A 6728-nucleotide genomic window follows, 5' to 3' on the forward strand; every position below is an offset into this window, starting at 1 on the left:
GGGGGGGGGGGAGGGTTGTCGGGTGGAGGTAGGAAGGCGCCCTGCACAGGCGGCTTTGACACATGGGCCCTATTCCTGCCTCCAGCTCTGACTCATCTTCTGACGCTTGGGGGAGGAGAAGGTAGTTGCTTGATATTTTTGGCTTTCCCCCATAAAACAGGAGACGGTTTCCTTCATTCCAAGTCGTTTTAACGTCAGTGTCAAACGTGTCTATGCTGAGTTCTCATCTGAAATCTGTCATATTGGTTGAATGCAGGTATGATTTCTGTAATATTCCTTAATAGAATGGCATAAATGTGTATTCATATAAAAAAAATACTGCTCAGGTGTGTAAACCCAGGCAATCCTTTAAAGCTATAGCATGAAAACCTTAACATTTTTAAATAATGGTCTATAGGGAGGAATTTGTGTTTGGTAAATTCCTTTGCATTTGGGATTTTAAGGCAAGGTAGATTGAAAATGCTTTTTCTCACTGTCACCAGAAATTCATTAATAATTCTCTTTGTGAAACTTAGAATTTTACAGATAAGGTTAAAGCCTTCTTTTTAGTATCTTTCCCAAAAGTAACTGCTGTGTATATCTTTATTGATTTGTGTATAACTTCTTAGACTTTTCTAAGCATTTTTATGTGTCTGCGCAAAGTGATTTTTTAATTGAAATGAATTATTATAAAATTATTATAAAATTAACCAGCCCTGTTCATAGAGTTTTGGCTTCTGTCCACAAGAGGTAGCATGTGTTTTAAGTACAGCAGGTTGTAAAGGTTCATTACCTCTGTAGCATGGTAGTATTTCTCAGGACGATGGGCAAATGATCCCTTCTTAAAAAGCCTTAAAGCACTTAAATCATTAAGATCCTAGGTGTTACTCTCAGATGAAAATGAAAACTTTTCCATTAAAAAAAATATCTAGGACTACTAGTGTATCTACTCTATAAGGAAGCATAAAAGGGAGCGGAAGGCAGGGAGAGTTGCTAAAGCAACAGCCCCTGGGTATAAACTTACAGGTGAACATTTAAGGTAGTAGTTTTACTTATTTATGAAAGCTTCACTGGGAAACAAAGGGAAGCGTTAATGTGGGCACAGTTGAGATCAGTAGTTTCAGGAGACACGTGAGTTCAAACAGAATTCACATCAGGAGTTTATATATTAGAGGACTTTTGCCATGCTGAAGGTCCAGTGCTGAATATTGGGGTAGAAGGCAAATAAGGTCCCTGAAAACCGATGAAACTGATAGGCTAATAGTGACATTGGCCAGAATTGTAATGTTTCTGAATTCTTGGACATCAACATTTTGTTTACTTAACTTTTTTGTGAATTATAACACACAGAAAAGCATACGAAACAAATGGGTAAATTACTGATTTTTTTTTAAGAACACCCAGCTGTAACCATCTCGAAGGTCAGGAAGCACCTTCCTCCCGTACTTTGCCAATGACAACCTCTCCCCTCACCCCAGAAGTAACCTAGCCTCATTTTTGTGGAAATCACTTCCTTTCTTGTTGCTAGTTTCTCTCCCCTAAATATTAATGTCTAAACAAGTTTTGTTTTGTCTGTTTTCATCTTTATGCAAATGGAATCAAAGTAGGTATTCTTTTAAATACTTTTTTTGGGGGGTCAGCATCATACGTGGGTATATATATACATGTGTGTATATAGGAATATACATACAGACACAGTTTTTTAAAATTCTTGCTGCATGGTATTTTTTTAAAGATTCGTGTTGTTATCTGTGACTGTAATTAGTTAATTTTTGTATGAACATAGCACAAGTTAACTGTCATCTGTTGGCGGACAGCTGGGTCGTTTCTGGTCCAGGGCAGTTATGAACAGGGCCTTCAGGTGTGTTTATCTGCAGCTTTACTGGGTGATGCCTCATTTCCTAAGTGGTTGGTACCAATTTACATTCTTCCAGTGGTGTCAGCCTTGAATTTATAATCCACGTATTTGTTGTTAAACCTCAGTATGTTTGGATATCACAGTATGTTTGGATAACCACAGTGTGAATGAATGAATGTCACCTAGGTGGTCTGATCCCTGGTCCTTTGTGTACCATTGTATTTATATATACTTATAAGTTTAATTGTGTGGGTTGGACCAACATACCACCCAAGGCCAGAGATGGTTTTTCCACTCTATTTGGTTGACAAATACCCAAGAAAATCCTTCCCTTTTTTTTTTTTAAACAGATGTGTAGTTATAGGAAAATTTAAATATGCAAAGTGAAGAATAAAAGTGTCTAGTTACCTAGAAGTCTTACTTTTTTTAGATTTTTTTTTTTTTTTTTTTTTTTTTTATTTGACAGAGAGAGACATAGCGAGAGCAGGAACACAAGCAGGGGGAGTGGGAGAGGGAGAAGCAGGCTTCCCGCCGAGCAGGGAGCCCGACGTGGGACTCGATCCCAGGACCCTGGGATCATGACCTGAGCCGAAGGCAGACGCTTAACGACTGAGCCACCCAGGCGCCCGAAGTCTTACTTTTTTTAAGGGATTTTTTTTTGAAAAGAAAAAAAGATTTTTTTAAAGTTTGTTTATTTTTTAGTAATCTTTACACCCAACATTGAGCTTGAACTCACAACCCTTGCATTAAGAGCTGCATGCTCTTCCGACTGAGCTAGCCAGGTGCCCCTCCCTAAAAGTCTTTTAAGGGTTTTGGGTGAATCCTACCTCTGGGGCCACTCGATGCTGCCTTGACTTGGTGAATGCCTGCCGTGATGCCCAGCCCTATGTGTAGGTCGGCAGTGCTGGCTTTATAGTGTGTGACGTGTGCAGGAACCCAGGCCAGTGCTTGTTAAAGTACCCTTGGAGAACCCTCCGAGAGTGCTGTGTGCGCGTGCAGATCCTTGAAGAGGCACTGAGCACAGACCAAGGCTCCTCTTCCCTTGGCGTTTCCAAAGGAACCACAGCTTCTTTGCTATGGGAATAAAGTACTCTCTTAGAATCTTTAAAATGTACTTCTTTCCAAATCTTCCTTAGTATAACGTAGTAGAGATAGTTAAAACTTGGTTTGAAACAATTTCTGCTTTTGAGGAGACAGTTGCCAGGTTAACTTTAATCGCTTGTGTTTGGTGTTGCTAGCTGGATTTAAAGCTAGGTGTGTGTGGAGTGTGTGTCCAGGAGAGACAGAGGTGGGGGGAGGGGAGAGAGGGAAGGGAAGGGGGTAGGGATAGGGAGAGATGGGGAGGTTATGTCAGGGCAGGTATTTGTTGAGTATCTACAGTGCCTAGTATTATTTGCTAACAGTTTGCTTCCATCCTTAGAGTAGAATGTTCTACAGTTCTGTAGGTTTCGAAAATACCTTCAGGGCTATCCCTTTTCTTAGTTGGAGGGGTAAAGGAAGAATAGTCCAAAGAATGTGAGATTTGTAGTTCTTTTTTTATTTCTTCTGTAAGGCATCTTAGAAAAGGGCTATATGCTCTATTTTCCGGCTTTCATAAATCATGAGAACTTTTTCACTTACATGTTAAAGTTTTTTTCAGATTCTCTAAAATGGTCATAATTTTAAAAACTGTGTAAATTAAAGAAAGTACAAAAAGGAGTGTGCAAGCCTCTGAATCCGAGTGATGGGGGGAGGAGTCCTATTTGTGTTCGTTGGTACCCCTTCCGACGGGCAGTACTTGATGGAAGAGCTCCGGATTCCACCTGTTGTAGGGAAGGGGGTGGAGGGTGGGTGCCGAGGCCGTGGCCCTACCGGCCACACAACGTCACCTACACCCACGGCCCTCCCAGCTCCCCTTGCCACTTGCCATTCTTGCTCTTTGCACTGACCCAGTTTTAACTACCCCTACTAGGGCACCAACAGTTTGGCCAGCTTCTCCCCCGCCACCGTGCCTTCTCAAAGTCTCAGCCCAAGGGGCCCTTTTGAAATTCACATGCAACTGCTGGTCTTCTGCCTTTGTCCCAGAATAGTTTCAGCATCACAGGCCTATGCATAGCAGCAGATCTTGATTCCCTAGGTCTTTGAGTTTGTGGGTAACACAGGAGAGGACTCTTCAGGTAGAGCATGTTGCTTCTGTTGAACTAGTAAACATTTCTGTGGCAGATAGAGCGAGCATGGGAAGCACCAGCCTTCCTCGTCTGGAAGAGAGAGACTATGAGGTGAGCTTGCTTGAAGTTTTGAGGAAGTACTGGTAAAAATAAAATCCGGGAGAGTACTGTCAGCTTTGCAAGTTACATACAAATTTGAAATCAAAATTTATAATTAAGAATTTCACTAATTTAGCCCTTGTGCCGCTCTGGTGTCCTTGCCAAGTTCTCTTACCAAATCAGCTGTGAATCTGGCTCCCATGTGAACAGCAGGTGCAGGCCAGAGCCTAGAGGGGGGGTTTGTGTTGACAGCCATTTGTTGTAGTTAATTTTCTTCTATTCCAAATAATTTTTATTTTTAGAAATTTCAATCATATACTGGGGCACCGCCTGGGTAGTTTAGTTTTTAGTTGGTTAAGTGTCCAGCTCTTGATTTCGGCTCAGGTCATGATCTCAGGGTTGTGAGATTGAGCCCCGCGTCGGACTCTGTGCTGGGTATGGATCCTGCTTGAGATTCTCTCTCCCTCCCCCTCCCCCCTTCCTCATGCTCTCTCCCTCCTTCCCTTCCTCTCAAAAATAATAATAAATGAATAAATAAATTGCAGTCATATAGAAAATTACAAAGAACAAATTTATATCATTACCACCCCAAATTGGTGATACTTTCTTTTATCAAAAAAAAAGCAGGGTGAGGATTATAAAGTTGAATCTTCCTTGGGGCCCTTCCTTTCCTTCCCCACTGAGGTAACCATGCCCCATGAATTTGATAGGTTTCACTTCAGCCCACTTGATTTATTTAAATATCTGTTCATTTAAAATAGTGCATTTTTGATGAATGTCAGATGGACACAAATCTTCAATAGCCTTTATTTTTTTTTTCTTAAGATTTTATTTATTTATTTGACAGAGAGACAGTGAGAGAGGGAACACAAGCAGGGGGAGTGGGAGAGGGAGAAGCAGGCCTCCCGCAGAGCAGGGAGCCCGATGCGGGGCTCGATCCCAGGACCCTGGGATCATGACCTGAGCCGAAGGCAGACGCTTAACGACTGAGCCACCCAGGCGCCCCTTCAATAGCCTTTAATTTGCATTGTCACATATGTCGTGTTTAGGGGACAGAACTCTTTCAGGGTTAGAGGTTGTACATCATTTCATATGATTCTTGCTAAAAACTGGAGAAGTATTCAATGTTTTACAGAGTTTCAACTACCTGGTTTAAACTTTCAGATAAAGATGATCCAAAATGTAAATGAAGTGAAACTTGTTTTCATACTGGATTACGTCTTTTTGTTTGTTCGTTTGTTTTTGTGGGGCTTGAACTCACAACCCTGAGATCAAGACCTGAGCTGAGATCAGGAGTCAGATGCTTAACTGACTGAGCCACCCAGGCGCCCATCTTCTTATTTTTTTAAGTAGGCTCCACGCCCAGCACAGGGCTTGAACTCATGACCCTGAGATCTAGACCTGAGCTGAAATCAGGAGTCTGGACACTTAACCACCTGAGCCACCCAGGTGCCCCTTAATATTATCTTAAATTCCTTTTGCAGAGATACTTGCTAGAAATAAAATTTCCAGGCCTTTACCCCTGGAGATCCTGATTATTATGTCTGAGGTGGGGCCTAGGAATATGCATCCTAACCAGTAGCTGATGTGATTCTCATGCAGCGGTTCTTAGGTCCACACTTTGAAAATATTCCTTTGCCATAGGATGATGGCTTCAGAACATAATTTCAACCACGCCTTTTCTGTAAAGGCCAGGTAGTAAATATCTTAGGCTCGTGGGCCATGTAGTTTCTCCAGCAACTACTTAACTCACTTTAACAGCAATAAAGCTGCCGTAGTTAATCTGTAACAAATGAATGCAGCAGTGTTACAATAGAACTTCATTCATGAACACTGTTTTTATATGCCATGAAGCGTACTGTTCTTGTGATTTAATTTTTAGCCATTCTGAGCTCATGGGCTATACAAAAACGTGGCGGGCTCGACATGGTCTGTCTGCCGTGGTTTGCCCACCCCTGATTTGAAGCAGAGTAGAGTGAGGTTCACCGGCCACCGCATTCTTTCATAGCATGTGAATAACAGTAATACAATCTATATAAATTATGCTAATATAGTAATATAAACAATTGTCATAAATAAAGAATTACGTATATTGTCCTATTAGACTATTTTTTCAGGAGACAAAGACAAGGGAATAAAAAAAATAAAGACAAGGGAATAACTTCAGTATCCTTTGCCTTTGCACTTATATTTAGCTAAAAACTTGATTCCTCCCTTTGCTACAGGGGGCCCAGACACACCCAGTTGCCCTCAGAGTGAGGTAGGGCTGCTGTCCCAGCAGGGAAAGGGCACGGAGCTTCGTTGGGTTCCCTCCTTCTAGTAAATTCAAGAGCCTTACCTGGCTGGTTATCTTACTCTCCTCAGGAACTCTAGTGGGTAATTAGATGCCTTTGATTTATAAAGAAAAAATGGGAAATTAATTTATCAATACTTTATAAATGAAGTTAATTTGCTAGGAAATCACCAAAAATGTGGAACTGGGTCATGGGTATGATAAAGAAATCCTTGTAGAGAGAAGGTTGAGGCTCATTGCTTGGGTTTTAAAGATGTTGGTACATCCACTAAGACATTAGAGTAAAATGGTCGACGTTTGTCACTTATTCACTGTTGAGCTTTTAGTCCTATGAACTTTAATTTATAAATCC

At 41.3% G+C, this 6728-nt stretch overlaps 1 protein-coding gene across 2 annotated transcripts in view; it reads left to right on the forward strand.

The window, feature by feature from the left end:
• The window catches only part of DUSP14 (dual specificity phosphatase 14), a 24457-nt gene that overhangs the window by 1481 nt on the left and 16248 nt on the right, over nt 1-6728 (forward strand). The window contains exon 2 of one of the 2 annotated variants that reach the window (XM_081805338.1): nt 161-256. The exons of the other annotated variant lie outside the window; for it this stretch is intronic. The gene's annotated coding sequence lies outside the window, so the exon portion shown is untranslated. The remainder of the gene's footprint in view (nt 1-160; nt 257-6728) is intronic. 2 annotated transcript variants of the gene reach the window in all.

This window comes from Leptonychotes weddellii, chromosome 15 (genome assembly GCF_054177405.1).
Source record: "Leptonychotes weddellii isolate Sample4059 chromosome 15, ASM5417740v2, whole genome shotgun sequence".
NCBI lineage: Eukaryota > Metazoa > Chordata > Mammalia > Carnivora > Phocidae > Leptonychotes > Leptonychotes weddellii.